The 21,418-nt window shown below is 42.0% G+C and overlaps 1 protein-coding gene across 6 annotated transcripts in view; it reads right to left on the minus strand.

Annotated features, from left to right (window-relative positions):
* The window catches only part of FOXP1 (forkhead box P1), an 837,055-nt gene that overhangs the window by 468,240 nt on the left and 347,397 nt on the right, over positions 1-21,418 (minus strand). The window lies entirely within an intron of this gene.

The raw sequence follows: 21,418 nt of genomic DNA on the forward strand, positions 1-21,418 counted from the left end.
ATTTTACCCCAAAAAAGCGTACAATTTTATTTTTTATAAACATATTTGGTATTGCCACATGCCTAAATGTGTGAACTATCAAAATATAATGTTAATGATCCCGTACGGTGAATGGCGTAAACATAAAAAATAAAAAAAGTCCAAAAATGCTGCTTTTTTGTCACATTTTATTCAAAAAATTTTATAAAAAATTATCTAAAAGTTTTATATATGCAAATGTGGTATCGATAAAATGTAAAGATGACGGCACACAAAATGAGCCCTCATACCGCCCTATATACAGAAAAATGAAAAAGTTATAGGTGGTCAAAATAGGGCAATTTTAGATTACTGATTTTGTAACAAAAAGTTTTAGATTTTTTTTAAACGGCATAAAAATATAAAAGTATCTAACCATGGGTATCATTTTAATCGTATTGACCCACAAAATAAGAATGCATGTCATTTTTACCGTAAAGTGTACAGTGTGAAAACAAAATCCTCCAAAATGTGCAAAATTGTAGTTTTCATTTAAATCTCCTCCCTAAAAAGAATTTTTTGGGGGTTTGCCGTACATTTTATGGTAAAATGAGGGGTTTCATTACAAAGTACAATTGGTCACACAAAAAACAAGTCCTTAAATGGGTCTGTAGATGGAAATATAAAAGAGTTATGGATTTTAGAAGGCGAGGAGGAAAAAAGAAAAAGGCTAAAATAAAAATTGGCCTGGTCCTTAAGGTGAAAATGGGCTTGGTCCTTAAGGGGTTAAACAGATTTGTAAATTATTTCTATTAAAAAATCTTAATCCTTGCAGTACTTATTATCGGCTGTATACTACAGAGGAAATTCTTTTATTTTGGGATTTATTTTCTGTCACGACCACAGTGCTCTCTGCTGACACCACAGTGCTCTCTGTAAAGCGGTAAACACAATAGAGGACAGGGCACTGTTACAAATGGATCTGGATAGGTTGGAGGCTTGGGCTGGGAAGTGGCAGATAAGGTTCAACACTGATAAATGTAAGGTAATGCACATGGGGAGGAAAAATCTGGCCTGGAATTATGTATTAAATGGGGGCACACTAGGGACAACAGACGTGGAAAAGGACTTGGGAGTTTTAGTTAACAGTAAATTTAGCTGTAGTCAGGCAGCTGCTGCCAAGGCAAATAAAGTCATGGGGTGCATCAATAGGGGCATAGATGCCCACGACAAGGAAATAATTCTACCGCTGTACAAATCACTAGTCAGACCACACATAGAATACTGTGTACAGTACTGGGCACCAGGGTACAAGAAAGATATAGTGGAGCTGGAAAGGGTTCAAAGATGGGCAACCAGGGTAATATGGGGAATGGGAGGACTACAGTACCCAGAAAGATTATCAGAATTACGGTTATTTAGTTTAGAAAAAAAGAAGGCTTAGGGTAGACCTAATAACTATGTATAAATATATCAGGGGACAGTACAGAGATCTCTCCTATTATCTATTTATACCCAGGACTGTATCTATAACAAGGGGGCATCCTCTACGTTTATAGGAAAGAAGGTTTCTACACCAGCACAGACAGGGGTTCTTTAATGTAATAGCAGTGAGACTGTGCAATTCTTTCCCGGAGGAGGTGGTCATGGGGAACTCTGTAAAAGAATTTAAAAGGGGTCTGGATGCATTTTTGGAGAGTAAGAACATTGCTGGTTATGTAAATTAGAATTATAGGGACAGAACGTTGATCCAGGGATGTATTCTGACTGCCATATTTGGAGTCGAGAAGGGATTTTTTACCTCTAGTATGATAATTTTTTTGCCTTCCTCTGGATTAACTCAGTAGGGACTCATTAGGGTTATAGGTTGAACTTGATGGACTCCGGTCTTTTTTCAACCTTATCAACTATGTTACTAAGTTATTATGTTACCTCTGTCCATTTTAGGAACTGTCCAGAGCAGCATATGTTTGCTATGGGGATTTTCTCCTGCTCTGGACAGTTCCTGACATGAACAGAGGTGTCAGCAGAGAGCACTGTGGTCGTGACAGAAAAGAAACCCAAAAAGAAAAGAATTTGCTCTATAGTATACAGCCCCAATAAGTACTGGAAGGATTAAGATTTTTAAATAGAAGCAATTTACAAATCTGTTTAACTTTCTGGCATCAGTTGATTTAAAAAAAAATAAAAACGTTTTCCACCAAAGTACCCCTTTAAAGCATATTGAAGCCAACTTTTCTTGTGCCTTTGGGTCAGTAGAAGTGTGTGTCTTGGAGTTCAGACATGAAGACCTTCAGTGTCTAGTATGGATCTTATTGTGCAAATGGAACTCTCAGTAACTGTGGCTATCAAATCTTACTGCAGGTCATTTGCAGTCACTTAAAGTGGTATTTCAGGGAAAAAAAAAAAAATTTTTTTTTTTTATATATCCACTGGCTCCAGAAAGTTAAACAGATTTGTAAATTACTTATATTAAAAAAATCTTAATCCTTCCAATAATTATCAGCTGCTGAAGGTGAGTTGTTCTTTTCTGTCTGACAACAGTGCTCTCTGCTGACACCTCTGTCTCGGGAACTGAACAGAGTAGAAGAGGTTTGCTATGGGGATTTGCTTCTACTCTGGACAGTTCCCGAGACAGGTGTCATCAGAGAGCACTTAGACAGAAAAGAACAACTCAACTTCAGCAGCTCATAAGTACTTAAAGAATTAAGATTTTTAATAGAAATAATTTACAAATCTGTTAAATTTTCTGGAGCCTGTTGATATATAACTTTCTTGGATAACCCCTATACTTCAAACTGTATCTCTAGGGATATTAAGTGCCTTTGCTATCTTTTTGTATCCTTTCTCTTGCTTTTTCAACTTTTTGTACCATTCTGTTGTCTTCGTGCTTGTTTCTATACAACAGTGATCTAGTGAAGTTTTACTCTGGTATGACAGTGAAACGCTAGAGGGAACACTGAAGCCAGAACCGATCCACTGTTGTCCATGGGGTCTTTCCTGGTATCTGGTGTCAGTTGGAATGCCAAACTACTAGTCCAGGAAACAGATAGGAAAATCACTCCTGCAGAGTTCTCCTATTCAATAAAAAAGCCTGATGACAACTGATGCATCTGTTAATGCAACAGTGAAGCCCCTGATGCTTGAGACAACACCTGATTTGCACATGTATGCTTTTATGAGGGATTCTATTTAGGGGTTGAATCATTCCACGGCTGCTCTAGTAATTAAAAAGTGACATTTTGTGTTGAAGTTGGAGAAATCACTAATTATATTTAGCTGTGCAGAGTTATTTAAATTCTTTGTGGTTTTTGTTTATTTGTTTGTTGTAATTTTCTACATTTAGCAAAAAAACATATAAACAAAAAAATAACTAATTTGCAAAAGGGGGCTGAATCACTTTGATTGCAACTGTAGATAAGGGGGCCAAGACAGTAAGGCCCCTTTCACACTAAAAAAAAGTGTTGTTCCGTTAAAAGATCTGTTATAAACATCCATTAGAATAGACTTAAAGGGGTTATCCAGGAAAAAACTTTTTTTTTTACATATCAACTGGCTCCAGAAAGTTAAACAGATTTGTAAATTACTTCTATAAAAAAAATCTTAATCCTTTCAGTACATATGAGCTGCTGAAGTTGAGTTGTTCTTTTCATTCTAAGTGCTCTCTGATGACACGTGTCTCAGGAACCGCCCAGTATAGAAGCAAATCCCCATAGCAAACCTCTTCTACTCTGTGCAGTTCCCGTGACAGACAGAGGTGTCAGCAGAGAGAACTGTTGCCAGACAGAAAACAACAACTCAACTTCAGCAGCTGATAATTATTGAAAGGATTAAGATTTTTTAATGGAAGTAATTTACAAATCTGATTAACTTTCTGGTATTCTGGAATACCCCTTTAAGAAAGGATGGTAAATGTCCGTTACAAAATCTCATTCAAGTCTATGGGATTTTTTGATTATCCGTTATGACCCATTATAGCCTGTCATAAATAACGGACGTTATTTGAGACGGAAGAAAAAAACGGCACATGCACTAATTTTTCTTCTGTCACAAGAAATGGGTAAATTAACCGCCGTTATTTTTAACATTGAAGTCTATGGCAAACGGATGAGCCCTTATGTCATTCATTTGCACCTGGTTTATTATATCCATTATTACTTCTGAGCATGATCAGAAGAGGTGACATCAGCAGACTCCTGCAGTGCTGAGGGACTACTACTACTCCCATCATGAAACATGCCGGTGGCTGGGGAGGCTACATTAGTGTTTGTTCTACTACCCCCATCATGGAACAGATTCCGTCCCATGATGGGGGTTGTAGTACAGGGGCTGAGGGATTGATCGCACAGGGTCTCACTTCTGAGACCCCATGTGATTGGAAGTTATTAAGCAGGGGAGCGGGCGGCATGATCCGCAGCCCTGTGATGTATCCTGTGTTTTTACTTTCATTTTTAAATCCCCAACGCGGGGAGCCCTGAATGGCCGGTCCTGAGGAGCCATTCATGGCTCTCCACAGGGTTTTTAAAATGAAAGTAGCGCTGCAGGGGGGGCGGGGGGTGGAGACATATAGCCTATATTTCTAGCCCCGGCCTATATCTATGACACCCGCCGGTGCTTTTATAATGTGCCCCCCGCAGTGCATTAATAAATATATACCTACCGCCAGTGCATTTGTAAATATATACCTACCGCCGGTGTATTTATAATGTGCCCCCGCCAGCGCATTTATAATGTGCCCCCCGCTGGCACATTTATAATGTACCCCCCCACAGGCGCATTTATAATGTGCCCCCTGCAGCGCATTTCTCATATTATGCCACTGCAGTGCTATGTATGAAAAGTATTTCTATCAGCAGCCGGCCGGGCAGATGATGCTGATACAATACTTTTCATACATAGCTCTGCAGGGGTATATGTATATAGAACCGCTGAGGGGGCAGACATATGGCGTTATCTGCCCCCCACAGAACTTCTATATACACATGCCACCGCAGTGCTATATGTGAAAAGTATATCTATCAGCAGCCGGCTGGCCCGAGCGATGCTGATAGAAATACTTTTCATATTTAGCGCTGTGGTGGCATAATATGAGAAATGCGCTGCGGGGGGCACATTATAAATGCTCCAGTGGGGGACACATTATAAATACGCTGGCGGGGGGCACATATTAAATGCGTCGGCGGGGGGCATATTATAAAATGGGCCAGCGGGGGGTGTATATTTATAAATGTGCTGGCGGGGGGGTATATATTTATAGTGCGCTGGCGGGGGGTATATATTTATAAATGCGTCGGCAGGGGGTCCTATCTTTATTAATGCGCTGCAGGGGGGTATATATAAATGTGCTGGGCGGCTAGATGTATAGGCTATATGTCTGCCCCCCCCCCCCCCCCTGCAGAGCTATATATATTGCCCCCCACAGCGTTTTTAATATCCACATGGCCCTCGCGCCACTCACAATGTTCATTTTAAAAACCCCACAGAGAGCCCTGAATGGCTCCTCGGTACCGGCCATTCAGGGCTCCCCGCGGGGGATTTAAAAATGATAGTAAAAATAAACACTACATTGCAGGGGAGCGCAGCATGACGCCAGCTCCCCTGCTTAATAACTTCTGATAGCATGAGGTCTCAGAAGTGAGTCCCAGCATGATCAATCCCTCAGCCCCTGTACTACAACCCCCATAATGGAACAGAGTCTGTTCCATGATTGGGGTAGTAGTACAAACACTAATGTAGCCTCCCCAGCCACCAGCAGACTATTGCAGACAGGGACTTACTACTCCCATCATGGAAACAAGTAGTCCCGGCTGTTGGAGTCTGTAGGCAGAGGTGTAAATGGCTGTACATGAAGGATGTTATAACGGGTGAATATGCCCATTATTTTGATGGACATTATTCAGCCGTTAGCACCCGTTATTTCATCCCTTATTATACATCTGTTTTTACACAGAAAATGGATGTTTAATAACGGATGAATACTCATAGTGTGAAAGGAGCCTAAACTAAATGTTTGTCCCAAGTTAAGCATGGCCTAGCTTTGACTATGCATAAATAGCTGGGGAAAAAACTGGTCAGATATGAGGGCCCATTGGGCTTTAGTGGTTTATCCGAAATGGTATCTCCAAGAGAGAGCTGGCACTGGAGACCCTTGTTCCAACAATCAAGGTGTAGATATTGTTCTTGTACACACCAACATGAAGCAAAGCCCTCACCAAAGATACAAGATGCTTGCTTTTATTGAGGCTTGGTTATCTTGGCTATTGCTTTCAAACCAGCAGACCAAGCCTCACTAAAGGAAAGCAACTTGTACCTTTGTTGAATGACATTTTCCAGTTGGTGCTCAGCAAAAAGGTAAACTCTTGCCAAAACAGGGGGCCCAATCTGACTCACTAGAGTATCAAAAGTAAATAAACATCTGGCTAGATCCACTAGTCCAGTGTTTCCCAACCAGGGCGCCTTCAGATGTTGCAAAACTAAAACTCCCAGCATGCCTGGACAGCCAAAAGCTGTCCAGGCATGCTGGGAGTTGTAGCTTTGCAACACCTGAAGGCGCCCTGGTTGGGAAACACTGCACTAGTCCATGTAGGTGCTAAGGATGTCTTACTATTTAAGAAGAAAGCAAGACTAACAGCTCAAACATTAGGCTTTGAAGAGGATAGCCAGCCCTATATCAATCCAACAAATATGGCTACCATTCCAATACACACACAATTTGACACCCAGAATTAGAGATGAGCAAACTAACAGTGATTCGATTCGTCATGAACTTCTCGGCTCGACAGTTGCTGACTTTAGCCTGTATAAATTATTTCATCTTTCAGATGCTCCGGTGGGCTGGAGACTTTCTCCTAGGACTGTATTCACCTTTTCCAGCCCACCGGAGCACCTGAAAGCTGAACTCATTTATGCAGGCTAAAGTCAGCAACCACCGAGCAGTGAAGTTTGTGACGAATCAAATTACTGTAAGTTCGCTCATCTCTACCCAGAATTTCTATTATCATGCAACTTTACATTCAAGAAGGTATACACAAGCAAATACATGGAAGCTACCTTAAAGGTACACTATCACTTTAATATTATCAGCCCATCATAGTTTTCAAGATCTCCGCTTATAGTCATTGAACGAGACTACAAGTGTTTAATTTCCCTGCATCACCACCACAGGGGAAATTAAGTTCCTATTGAAACCAAAGGACTGTACTGCATAGAGATCCCTGGTTTTCCAGAGATGCCCTTTGTAGACAATATTTTCTCTGGTGCATAGATGAGGGCCCTGAATGCTGACCCTTCTTTCCATCTCTATTGACTTTTAGAGTTTTATGAACCAGACAACCCATTTAAGTCTATGGGTTCTTAAAAACAGAGATTCCTTCAAATAATATCAGACTATTTCCAATGAAAAGCCAGACAGCAGTCTCACTCAACCTGATCGTGTGAAACATCCAATTTCACGTGCGGAATCAGTTGACACAGGCAGGCTGTGTTAAATTCAGAATAATACGCTTTTTTTCTCCTTCCACTCGCAGAGCGATGTTATTATGAAAATGTCCCATAAACTGATTTATGTTTATCTATTGTGCCTCTCCAATTTTCTGCATGTTTAGCAGACAAACCTGTGGTTTCTATTTTGCATTGCAGATCTGATCGCCTACCAGATACAGAACACTACTGGGCCATGTTAAATTTTAATTTGAAAAACAAAACTGCTGAAATGGGCTACTTTAAATTAAGTTATACATTTGCGCTCTGTTTTCCATAACCTAAACACATCAGGTAGCAAGGAATAAAACAGATAAGGATTTTGCTTGAAATATATTACTGTTATATTGTTCTTTATATCAGAAGTTTTGTTTAAAGGGTACTCACCGTGGAGCTGTGAAGCCTCTAGAGTCAATAGCACAGATAAAGTAAAACACTAATTGCAATCTGCATTAACACAATACGAGTAGCATCCTTAAATAGGTTGTTTAGGCTTAGAAAAACATAGCTGCCTATTTTCCAAAAATAGAGGCACAATTATTTCACGGTTTCTGTGTGTTATTGCATTTTAGCTTCTTGGTTCACTTCAATGAAGCCTGGATGTAGTACCAGACACAACCTATATTCAGATGTGGTGCTATATTTGGAATAAAATTTTGGCAACATAGAGTGGGAGTCCCCAGCCTATGAGCCAGAACAAACAGTTGTTAAATAAGGGCCCTTTTAGATGGGTCTATGGCTGCATGATATACAATGGGCTACTTTCTACTGCAGGTTAGGCTGTTTTAGAAATTAATAGTTTGGTAGGGCTTCCCCAACATTAAAGTGTACCTGCAATTCCTGGTGACTTTTAGGGATAAGCTGCATGTGTACATGAGGAGCAGTACTATTTCAGGCCATTATATAACTTGTATATGGTATTGTTTAGACCATTTCTGCTCTGCAGGCTTCACCTCTAATTTGCTGGTGGGTGGGAAACTCCCTCCTCCCCCCGCCCCCTACATAGACTTGGATTGCTTGTCTTGCAGACACAGGACAAAGCTGAGCTGATTTTCAGAAAATAATATTTGAGCAGCAAGGGGAAAAGCAGGGGGAAAGCAGGGGAAAAGTTTGATAACAGGAAAAAGCAGCATTTTTGTCTAATAAGAGACATTAAAAGTTGCTTATATTTGCTTGTCCTTTTGTTTAAATGATAATGCCTATTTAAAGGGGTACTCCAGCCCTGAGACATCTTATCCCCTATCCAAAGGATATGGGATAAGATGTCTCACCACGGGGATCCCGCCGCTGGGGACCCCCGCAATGTTGTATTCGCCACCCACCTGTTTTAGCTGCACGCCGTGCTGCCAGCTCACAAACAGCCGGGTGGCGACCACGGGGTCGGAGTATTGTGACGTCACAACTCCGCCCCCGTGTGACATCACCCCACTCCCCCGCTATGCAAGTCTATGGGAGGGGGCGTGCAGACCCCCGCAATGAGACATCTTATCCCCTAGCCTTTGGATAAGGAATAAGATGTCTCAGGGCCAGAGTACCCCTTTAACATCTGGTTGCTAGGAATTCCAGTAGCGGGACCCACTGTTTAACTAAAGTGGCTATCTTAAAAGAAAGGCCTATCTTCATGACTAAACAAACAAGAGTCCATGGACCCATCCAACTTTCATGAATGGTAGAGGCTATTAGGGGTAAATTGATTCTGTGAGATATATTTTTCAGTCAGCAAAGTGCACAGTGTCTCTGAATGGCTCAGACACCCTGACAATGACCAACCAAGTAATAACTGCACCTAAAGAGCGACAAACAAGTACACATTGTTGAGTTGATGGCATGTAACAAAAATAGCTTGATCATCTTTAAAAAGAAAACACAACAAGGTTTGTAAAACCTGAATAACATTTATCCCAGCCTAGAAGCTTGTAGTAAGAGGAATGCAGAGAGCTCATATTCCCTACATATACATTCCACAGGTGCATACTTACACAGCCGACTAGAAAAACAACCCCCTGTTTACCAGCTTCGTTAACTCTCCTAAACAATGCCATGCAGGGGAAAGTTAAAATGTGACTTGGTTTACATTTCTTCTTTACAGAAAGTTAAACACCATACTAAGAAGTAAAAGAATACAGATAACAATAGGAGAAAAAAAAACTGAAAACAACCACCGACGCAGCCTTTGCCCTAAGCTCATTCTTGATATCCTAAAGTATTGGGGACTCAAAATAAAGAAGGTATCCAGTACAATACAGTGCTTGGTTGGGCTCTCATTCGACTGAATTAGCAACTAGGAAGGAGTCACCATAAGATTATATTGGGTTCTTCTTGTTTATCATATTATCGGAAGACTTGGATCACAAAATCAATATGTTCACGTTTTATCATTATATTAATAATCCTTTTATTTATACAGTGCCAACATATACTGCTGCACTGTACAGAACTTGTCATCACTGATATTGGTCCCTATTTAGGGCTCACAATCAATGTTTTGAAGTGTGGAAGAAAACCAGAGTACCATGAGGAAACACACACAAACACTGGGAGAACATACATATATTGTTTTCAAGCAGGCGTATAAAATCCCCTAATATCCTATGGTAGTGTCTCCCTATGCTCAGTGCACTTTAAAAACTCAGAGATTGTAATATGTAATCTACCATATTATAAAACATGGCTGGACCCTTGTATATACAAAGCAACGGTGGATGTAAATCTGTTGGACCTGTGTGGCAATGTCCCTGTGCGTCGTCCACAAGGCAACGTCAATACTACGGGGCCAAAACATGGAGAAGAGGCCCCCCCGGTGAAAATGGACAGCCCGCAACGACTAACCATCCCCACCAGATGGTCCCTGCAGCATAGATGGCCCGGACCAGCTCACCCTAATGTCCCACCAAGGGGAGGTGAGGACAAAACAAAAGAGGGGGGGCTGGATGATGACGAAGGCCGCAGTCGTCTTCAACCTGCGGACCTCCAGAGGTTTAAAAACTACAACACCCAGCATGCCCGGACAGCCAATTGCTGTCCGGGCATGCTGGGAGTTGTAATTTTGAAACATCTGGAGAAGTCCGCAGGTTGAAGACCACTGATGAAGGGATTGACAGGGGGTGATGATGAAGGGGGGGGGGATGATGACGGGGGTCTGGATGATGACAGGGGTCTAGATGATTACATGGGGGGATGATGTATTTCCCACCCTAGGCTTATAGTCGAGTCAATAATTTTTCCTGGGTTTTTGGGGTAAAATTAGGGTCCTCGGCTTATATTCGGGTCGGCTTATACTCGAGTATATATCGAGATATCGAGTATACTCGAGTATATACGGTAGGTAATAATAATAATGATAAAGGATATAAAAATATATAAAGATAGAAATAAAAAAATAAATTAATTAAATACACATAAATAAAATAATAATGGACTTGCTGCAGCAGGTGGCACGGGCTGGGATTCACATGCGGGCACATCCCGCGATCCGAATCCCAGCCCCGCCGGCAGCAGTAGGTAACGGGACCATTTGTAGACTGTTACGCCGAGCGCTCCGGGTCCCCGCTCCTCCCCAGAGCGCTCGCAGCGTTTACCTGCTCGCAGCGCCCCGGTCAGACCCGCTGACCGGGAGCGCTGCGATAGTGTCCCTAGCATCCCAGCCTGCTTACCGGACCCGTTCCCTGTCTGTTCAGTTCCGGCGCGCGCGGCCCCGCACCCTAGGGCGCGCCGGCTCTCTGCGATTTAAAGGGCCAGTGCGCCGCTGATTGGCGGCTGGCCCAAATTAGTGAATTCACCTGTGTCCATGCCTATAATACCTCACTTCCCCTTCCCAGCATCGCCGGAACTTGTTGCCATTGTGCCAGTGAAAGCGTTCCTTGTATGTCCCAAGCCAGTGTTCCAGACCTCCTGCCGTTGCCCCTGACTACGATCCTTGCTGCCTGCCCTGACCTTCTGCTACGTCCGACCTTGCTCTTGCCTAATCCCTTGTACCGCGCCTATCTCAGCAGTCAGTCGGGGTTGAGTCGCTATCGGGTGGAACGACCTGGGGGTTACCTGCCGCAGCAAGTCCATCCCGCTTTGCGGCGGGCTCTGGTGAATACCAGTAACCCCTTAGACTCCGTTCCCCTGGTACGGCCCACGTCATCACCCCACTGACACAGAGGATCCACCACCAGTATCCTCACAGTACCCGGACCCTGACATAGGCATTTCAGAAGAACATAAATATAATTACAAAACTCTCAAAACAACCAGAAATAAATGAGGATAGTAAATAAAATAAAAATAAAAAAAATAAATATAAAAATAATGATAAAGGATATAAAAAATATAGAAAAATATATAAAGATAGAAAAATAAATGTAAATAAAAAAAGAAAAAATAAATAAAATTAAATTAAAAAAATTAAATTAAAAATAATAAATAAAATAAAATAATAAAAAAGAAATAAAATAGAGCGGTGCAATTGTTCTTATTATTTTACATACTATTTGCCTCCCGAAAAGGGCCCTGTGTAAGGAGGCTTTTTTATATTTATATATATTTTTTTTATATTGTATTTATCTTAATAAATTTATTCTTTGTTATCATCATCAATTTGAAGCACGGTTCTCTATTTCTGTTTATATTTATAAATTTTTATTCATCATGTATCAGTTTATCTTGTATTAGTCTTGAGATGATGGTTCCATATAATTTACAAATCTGTTTAACTTTCTGGCACCAGTTGATTAAAAAATATATATTTTCCACCGGAGTACCCCTTTAACCCCTTAAGGACGCAGGACGTAAATGTACGTCCTGGTGAGGTGGTACTTAACGCACCAGGACGTACATTTACGTCCTAAGCATAACCGCGGGCATCGGAGCGATGCCCGTGTCATGTGCGGCTGATCCCGGCTGCTGATCGCAACCAGGGACCCGCCGGCAATGGCCGACGCCCGCGATCTCGCGGGCGTCCGCCATTAACCCCTCAGGTGCCGGGATCAATACAGATCCCGGCATCTGCGGCGGTTCGCGATTTAAATTAACGATCGGATCGCCCGCAGCGCTGCTGCGGGGATCCGATCATTCATAGCGCCGCACGGAGGTCCCCTCTCCTTCCTCCGTGCGGCTCCCGGCATCTCCTGCTCTGGTCTGTGATCGAGCAGACCAGAGCAGGAGATGACCGAAAACACTGATCTGTTCTATGTCCTATACATAGAACAGATCAGTATTAGCAATCATGGTATTGCTATGAATAGTCCCCTATGGGGACTATTCAAGTGTAAAAAAAAATGTAAAAAAATTTAAAAGTAAAAGTAAAAAAAAAGTGAAAAATCCCCTCCCCCAATAAAAAAGTAAAACGTCCGTTTTTTCCTATTTTACCCCCAAAAAGCGTAAAAAACATTTTTTATAGACATATTTGGTATCGCTGCGTGCGTAAATGTCCGAACTATTAAAATAAAATGTTAATGATCCCGTACGGTGAACGGCGTGAACGAAAAAAAATTTAAAAAGTCCAAAATTCCTACTTTTTTAATACATGTTATTAAAAAAAAAATGTATTAAAAGTTTTTTATATGCAAATGTGGTATCAAAAAAAAGTACAGATCATGGCGCAAAAAATGAGCCCCCATACCGGCACTTATACGGAAAAATAAAAAAGTTAGAGGTCATCAAAATAAAGGGATTATAAACGTACTAATTTGGTTAAAAAGTTTGTGATTTTTTTTAAGCGCAACAATAATATAAAAGTATATAATAATGGGTATCATTTTAATCGTATTGACCCTCAGAATAAAGAACACACGTCACTTTTACCATAAATTGTACGGCGTGAAAACAAAACCTTCCAAAATGAGCAAAATTGCGTTTTTCGTTTTAATTTCCCCACAAAAATAGTGTTTTTTGGTTGCGCCATACATTTTATGATATAATGAGTGATGTCATTACAAAGGACAACTGGTCACGCAAAAAACAAGCCCTCATACTAGTCTGTGGATGAAAATATAAAAGAGTTATGATTTTTAGAAGGCGAGGAGGAAAAAATGAAAACGTAAAAATTAAATTGTCTGAGTCCTTAAGGCCAAAATGGGCTGAGTCCTTAAGGGGTTAAGTAGCATAAATGGCTGCTGGATCATTTGCATGCCCTTTACTTGTATTATAGTTAGCAGCACATCCCATTTACATAGGTAGATGTGCTTCTGAAACAGTGACAATTAGGCTCCCACAAAAGATGTGTTTGTTCATTTATGTGCTGATCACTGGGATTTTGACATATAACTGAGGGCCTCAACAGGCCTTCTGCATATTAGGAGCTCAGATCCTAAAACCTTTAAATAAGTACTTCCCCCCTAGACCCTGTATCCCCTTATACAAAGGATAGGGGATAAGATGTCTGATCACGGGGGTCCCACCACTGGGTAACCCCGCGATCTCGGCTGCGGCACCCCAGACATCTGATGCACGGAGCGAAATTCACTCTGTGACGGATGTCTGGCGATGTGGGGCCGTCACGAGCGGGGCGCAGCTGTGAGGTCACGAGCCTCCGGTGCTGAACCCGACGCTCTAAACAAACGCCAGGTGCCGCACGAAGATTGCAGTCAGACATCTTATCCCCTATCCTTTGTATAGGGGATAAGATGTCTAGGGGTGGAGTACCCCTTTAAGGGTATTATTGGCTGTTTTGAATAGCCACCAGCAGAATTCTGAATGTAGCTCTGAAGTATAACACAGTCTGTTACTCAGCGCCAGTACAAGATGTGTAATGAAACTCAACTTTCTTTGTAGATGGTATACAGTCTAGGTAGTATTAAACCTTCAAGTGTATTATAGTCCTAATACGCATTTCTAGAGTGGTAAGCATTATTAGCACACTAAACATGCTGCAGTGAGGAAAACATTTCATTAAAATAATTAAACCATAGAATCAAACTTCACACAACAAAGTTGCATGTTTTTTCACAGCAGAAGAAATTTGAAACTTTTTATGGTTTCTACAATCCAAATGTAAACAGGAAATCAAAGCAACTGCACATGAAAAATATTATTATATCAAATGCACAAAGGGTGAAATCATGTATTTGCCTATATCTGTAGAGCTGTTATGTTAGGCCATATATGGCTAAGCAAAGAGTCTTCAATTTAACTCCCAAGGGGGTATCAATGAGCAGCTTTTCTTAGTAGACTTATTTAGTTAAGATTTATAATATGATGTAGCCTGTCCTTTTGGATTATAGATTACTGAAGGTGACCATTCAAATGAGATTAATGTTTGCCGAATCTACCATTTTTTGCGGGAATGGCCAACCATGTAATGTTAAAAAAAGAAGGCTTAAGCAGCTGGATTTCTGCAAGTGTTTGGACAACAGTTTTTTGATAATTATGGCCAGCTAAAAGGGGTTATGGCATTTGTTTATTTATTGCATACCCACAGGATATGCCAAAAATGCTGATTTCAACCTCTGGGATCAACATCTATGTTGACAACTAGGGCCCCGGGCCCAGTCTGACCTGCTTACTCACAGTGCTACACTGGTTATGCAACTCATACTAAACCTCTATGGGAGTTATGTAAAGTACATAAAACAGACCATTCCGCTGCCATAAATGTCCAAATGGGAAAACTCCAGTAAGGCTTGATTATATGTTTCATAAGGGCACCCACTAAGACAGGCCACCTTCTTAACACCTAACAATTTTCCTGCACCACAAAACAGTATACAGGGTATCTAGAATTACATTGTGGTAGAAAATATAGATGATGTGGGCTCTGTCCCAAAAAGGCCAAATGTGCCCTAGAGGAGTGTTTTCCTACATGAGGCTCTCCAGCTGTTACAATAATAATACAATACCAAGTATCTTCAAAGTTGTAGTTTGCAACAGCTGTAGAGCCACCTATGGGAGATAACTGTAGTAGAGTAACTGGGACATGATAGTAACAAAAAGATAATGATCAAAAACATAGGCCAAATGTGATATCTTCCTCACGGGTTGCCTGAGGTCATTTAGTCTTCTTCTGGTTCTCAGACTTCGGAAAAAAAAAAAAAAAAAAAAAAAAGCAATATCACTTCCAAGACATTTTCCAACATGTGTTGTATTAAGAGCTTCTGAATGACAGAAGAATGTAATAGCTAAGGGTCCGTGCACAATGTGGACATTCGGCAAGCAACATTTCGCTTAAAGCAGGGGTTCTCAACCAGGGGTATGCCAAGGGTTATGCTGGGGTACGACAATTCGCTGACAAATACTGGCCAGTATTTGTCAGCGCAGAGCAGGGATTAGACACCGCAGTCGCAGCGGCAACTCAATATATTGTACTACGGCTGCAGCTGCGGCCACTTTACGTGAGCTGCAGTGGCTGCTGGGCCTGAAATGTGTCGCCCCTGACGTTGCACGGAGGTGCCGGCACAGCGCAGAAGGACATCACCTGTCAGTGCGGCCCTCTGACTCCTGCTGAACGGGATAGACACAGACCTGGTAAGCATGTTAAACTAAGTGTAACACTGCAGAATGGGAGGGTGTTATTGTATGTATCTCATATATTGGCCCAGGGGGATCAGAGGGGGGGATAAGGGCACAAGGGGATTAAGATGGGGGGGGGGGAAGATAATGGCAAAAGGGGATGAGAGGGAGGGGGAATAATAGCACAAGGGGATTAGGTATCACATTAGTATCACATTACAAAAGGTAAGCACACAACATTATGAAATTAAGTACTTTTATTACTTATTTTGTCCGCGGGTACCCCTAGCGCGTAAGTACCCGCGGACATACTTTCACCCTTTGGGGGTACAGTCGCGAAAAAGGTTGAGAAACACTGGCTTAAAGCAGAGTCCCATTGTTTTCAATGTAATTCTGCTGCTCTCTGCACACTCTGGATTTGCCTGCAGAATTGACGTCCACCCAAAGAATGAACATGCAGTCTATGGGACAGTGCACATTTGCGCTGTCCCACCGCCAATGGCATCAGTGGCTACTGCTGTAAGCAGGCATTCAGCTGGCTAAATGTCTGAAGTGTGAACAAGCCCTAATAATACAATGTGCATTTACTGGACTAACCCTTTAACCCCTTAAGGACTACGGGTTTTTCCCTTCTCACCTTTTAAAAATCATGACCCTTTCAATTTTGCACCTGAAAATCCATATGATGGCTTATTTGTTGCGCCACCAATTCTACTTTGCAGTGACATCAGTCCTTTTACCCAAAAATGTACGGCAAAACGGAAAAAAAAATCATTGTGCAACGAAATTGAAGAAAAAACGCCATTTTGTAATTTTGGGGGCTTCCGTTTCTACGCAGTACATTTTTCGGTAAAAATTACACCTTATCTTTTTTTTGTACGTCCATACAATTAAAATGATACCCTACTTATATAGGTTTGATTTTGTTGTACTTCTGTAAAAAATCATAACTACATGCAGAACATACATACGTTTAAAATTGTCATCTTCTGACCCCTATAACTTTTTTTATTTTTCCGCATATGAGGTGGTATGAGGGCTCATTTTTTGCGCCATGATCTGAAGTTTTTATTGGTACCATTTTTGTATTGATTGGAATTTTTGATCGCTTTTTATAAATTTTTTCATGATATAAAAAGCGACCAAAAATATGTTATTTTGTACTTTGGAATTTTTTTGTGCGTACGCCATTGACCGTGCTGTTTAATTAAGGATATGTTTTTATAGTTCGGACATTTACACACGCGGCGATACCACATATGTTTATATTTATTTTTATTTACAAGGTGTTTTTTTATGGGAAAAGGGGGATGATTTGAACTTTTATTAAGGAAAGGGTTAAATCACAATAATTAACTTTTTTTTTTAGACTTTTTATTTGCAGTGTTATAGCTTCCATAGGGACCTATAACACTGCACACACTGATTGCCAGCACTGTTCACTGCAAAGCCATAGCTTTGCAATGATCAGCGTTATCGGCGGTCGATTGCTCAAGCCTGAATCTCAGGCTTGGAGCAATCAATCGCCGAGGGGACACGCCGGAGGCAGGTAAGAGGACCTCCGCTCGTGTCCCAGCTGATCGGGACACCGCATTTTCACTGTGGTAGTCCCGATCAGCCCCGCTGAGCAGCTGGGCAGCTTTCACTTTCGTTTTAGACGCGGCGTTCAACTTTGAACGCCACGTCTAAAGGGTTAATAGAGCGCGGCACCGCGATCGCTGCCACGCGCTATTAGCCCCGGGTCCCGGCATCATATACATGCCGGGACCGACCCGATATGACGCGGGGTCATGCGGTTATTTTCTTTTTGGAACACAGAGCTCTCTGCTGACATTATGACCACAGTGCTCTCTGCTCATTTTTTGTACCGTCATCTGTACTTTTTATTGATACCAAATTTGCATATATACAACTTTTAGATCATTTTTATAAATTTTTTTAAATAAATGTGACAAAAAAGCTGCATTTTTGGACTTTTTTTTTTATTTTTTACATTTATGCCATTCACCGTACGGGATCATTAGCATTATATTTTGATAGGTCGGACATTTACACACGCGGCGATACCAAATATGTTAATTTAAAAAAATTACGCTTTTTGGGGGGGGAAATGGGGGGGAGGGGATTTTTCACTTTTTTTTTTACTTTTTATTTTTAAATTATTCAACTTTTTTTTTTTTTTTTTTTTACACTTTTTATGTCACCATAGGGGACTATCTATAGCAATCATTTGATTGCTAATACTGTTCAGTGCTATGCATAGGACATAGCACCGATAAGTATTATCGGTGATCTTCTGTTCTGGTCTGCTCAATCTCAGACCAGAGCAGAAGACCCCGGGAGAAGGCCGGAGCCAGGTGAGGGGACCTCCGGCCGCCATGCTGGATGATCGGATCCCCGCGGCAGCGCTGCGGGCGATCCGATCATCCATTCAAAGTATCGCACTGCCGCAGATGCCGTGATCTGTATTGATCACGACATCTGAGGGGTTAATGGCGGACGCGTATGACGTGTATGACGCGAGCATACCGTTCTGATGCTCGCGGTCATACACAGGATGTAAATGTACGTCCTGGTGCGCAAAGTACCGCCAAACCAGGACGTACATTTACGTCCGTGGTCGTTGAGGGGTTAAAGTGTACCTGTCAGATCCAACAACAAAAAAACAACTTTTTTTTTTTAAATATCACTCAGTACCTAATCCTGACCATGTGCATGTCATTTTTATGTGTCTAGCACCTTTATTTATTTTTTTTATTACATTTTTAATTTAGCTCACTACTCTGAATTCCTCTCAAAGGGAGGGGGCGTGGCCTCACTGTGCAGGTCTCCATCCCCTCCCTCATTATGCTGTCTGCTCACATCTCCCCTAACATTAGCAGAACTACAACTCCCAGCTTGTCCTCACTTTCAGGGCATACTGGTAGTTGTAGTTTTGCAGGAGGGCAGGCAGACAGCGAGTGGCATGGTGATGGGGGTGGGGCAAAGATGCGAACAGCGGACAGCCAGCGGCGCAAGAGGCTGAAAGTGAGTGGCACAGCAGGCAAAGTGAAAGTAACCTGTCACCCGCCCGCAGCGTGATGTATCCCTGCTGGGGATACATGTCGGTTATATCCCCCGCAGCACTTCTGTTCCCCGATCCCCGAGTGTGGAGATCAGGGGTACAGAATCTGAGAAATGTTCCCCGCAGAAGCAACTTGTGTGCTTGAGCAAAGAGTGTTCACAGCAGGAAGACAGTGTGCTTCCACCCGCTGAGAGCATACCGATAGTGGGACACATGCTGACAGTGGGAGGATTTTTCCTCCAGCTGTGAGCCCTGTGCTCACAGCTGTCAATCAAGGAAGTGTGTCCATGACATAGGTGATGACACATGGACACAGCAAAACTAGTATGTGTGCAAGCAGGAAGGGGGGGGGGCAGTTGTTTGACTGGCTTTTTCAGTATGAAATACTGAAAATGTTCTAATGAAAGCAATTGCAAAACCTATTGGTTATACATGCTTTACAACATAGGAAATTTTTTTGTATCTGACAGTGCCCATTTAAATAAGTACTCTGGTGGAAAACAATTTTCTTTAAATCAACTGGTGCCAGAAAGTTAAACAGATTTGTAAATTACTTCTATTTCTATCTGACCACAGTGCTCTCTGCTGACACTTCTGTCCATTTCAGGAACTGTCCAGAGTAGGATCAAATCCCCATAGCAAACCTATCCTGCTCTGGACAGTTCCTGACATGGACAGAGGTGTCAGCAGAGAGCACTGTGGTCAGACAGAAAAGAAATTCAACAAGAAAAGAACTTCCTGTGTAGCATACGGCAGCTGATAAGTACTGGAAGGATTAAGATTTTAAAATAGAAGTACAGTGGTCCCTCAACATACAATGGTAATCCGTTCCAAATGTACCATCATTTGTTGAAACCATCGTATGTTGAGGGATCCGTGCAATGTAAAGTATAGGACAGTGGTCTACAGCCAACGGATGTCCGGGCATGCTGGGAATTGTAGTTTTGCAACATCTGGAGGTCCGCAGGTTGAAGACCACTGGTATAGGAAGTTATACTCAGGTGTCCCCGCCGCTCCGGACCGTCACCGCTGCCCTGGATGTCACCTTCCATCGCTGTCACCGCGTCCCCGGGGTGTCCCCGACGCTCCTGCAAGGCCTCTGCTTCCCCAGCATCCTCACTCTCTGTCGCCGCCATCACGTCGCTAATCACGCCGCTCCTATTGGATGACGGGACGGTGTGCACAGCGACGTGATGACAACGATGGAGAGTGCCGACGATGGAGGGGATCCCGAAGAGGACGCACCAGAGCCCCGAGGACAGGTGAGTGATCGTCAGCGGACCACGGTAAACGGATATCCGGTGGCAGCTGAAGTATTCTGTGCTGCCGGATAGCCGTTTATGCGATGGCCCCGACATACAAAAGCATTGTATGTTGAAATGATCGTATGTCGGGGCCATCGTAGGTCGGGGGGTCACTGTAATTAACAAATCTGTTTAGCTTTGTGGCACCAGTTTATTTTTAAAATTTTGTTTTCCACAGGAGTACCCCTTTAATGACCAAGCCCCATTTTTTTTATCTGACATGTATCTCTTTATGTGGTAATAACTTTGAAATGATATTACTGAGCAAAGTGATTCTGAGAAAGTTTTTTTCATAACATATTGTACTTTATATAAGTGGTGAATTTTTGTTGATACATTCAGCGTTTTTTGTGCAAAATGTCAAAATATTGTGCAAAATTGGTTATATTTGTATTTTTCTAGATTAAAAATTTTCTACATGGCATTTATGGCATTCACTGTGCATAAAAACTACATAAACTTTTTTCTGTGGGTCGGTACGATTATGTCAATACCCAATTTATATATAGTTTTTTGTATTATTTTGCTTTTTCACGACAAAATCCTTGTTTTCTGCTTTTTTGTGTTGCCATGTTTTGACAGCCGTAACTTTTTTTTTTCTCTGCTGGTGTAGTGTGAGGATATTTTTAGTAAGGAGCTGTACTTTTTATTGGTACCAATTTTGTGATACATGCTGCCTTTTGATAATTTTTATTCCACTTAGAGGCAAGAATTAGCAATTATTGCAGGTTATTTTCTATGGCATTTACTGTGTGGGATAAAAAACATTATCATTTTATATTACATAAGTCATTAAGGACAGGGGGAGCCCCCTTCCCCTGTCAATCCTATAGATGCTGTGGTCACTATATTGCAATGCCATCTATGGGGTTAAAACTGCCAAGACTGGCATGATTTTGGTCACGGCAGTTGCGGCGGAATCCCAGCCGTGACTGACAGCCGACTCCCACAGCTGATCTCCTTCAGCATGTGCGGAAATAGGCAGGATGTATGGGTATGTCGCGTCGCGGGAATGTATCCGCTGCAATTGACTCATCAGGTCTAGTGTTCACAGCTTGTACGGTAACTATGTTAATAATAAATCTTTTTTAGGACTTTTAGGACTATTCACAGCTCATGTGGGGAGATTCCAAGCTCGCTTTAGGTATGCATGATGGAAACCAAAAGCTTAGACAATTTGGAC

Source organism: Hyla sarda, chromosome 6 (genome assembly GCF_029499605.1).
Source record: "Hyla sarda isolate aHylSar1 chromosome 6, aHylSar1.hap1, whole genome shotgun sequence".
NCBI lineage: Eukaryota > Metazoa > Chordata > Amphibia > Anura > Hylidae > Hyla > Hyla sarda.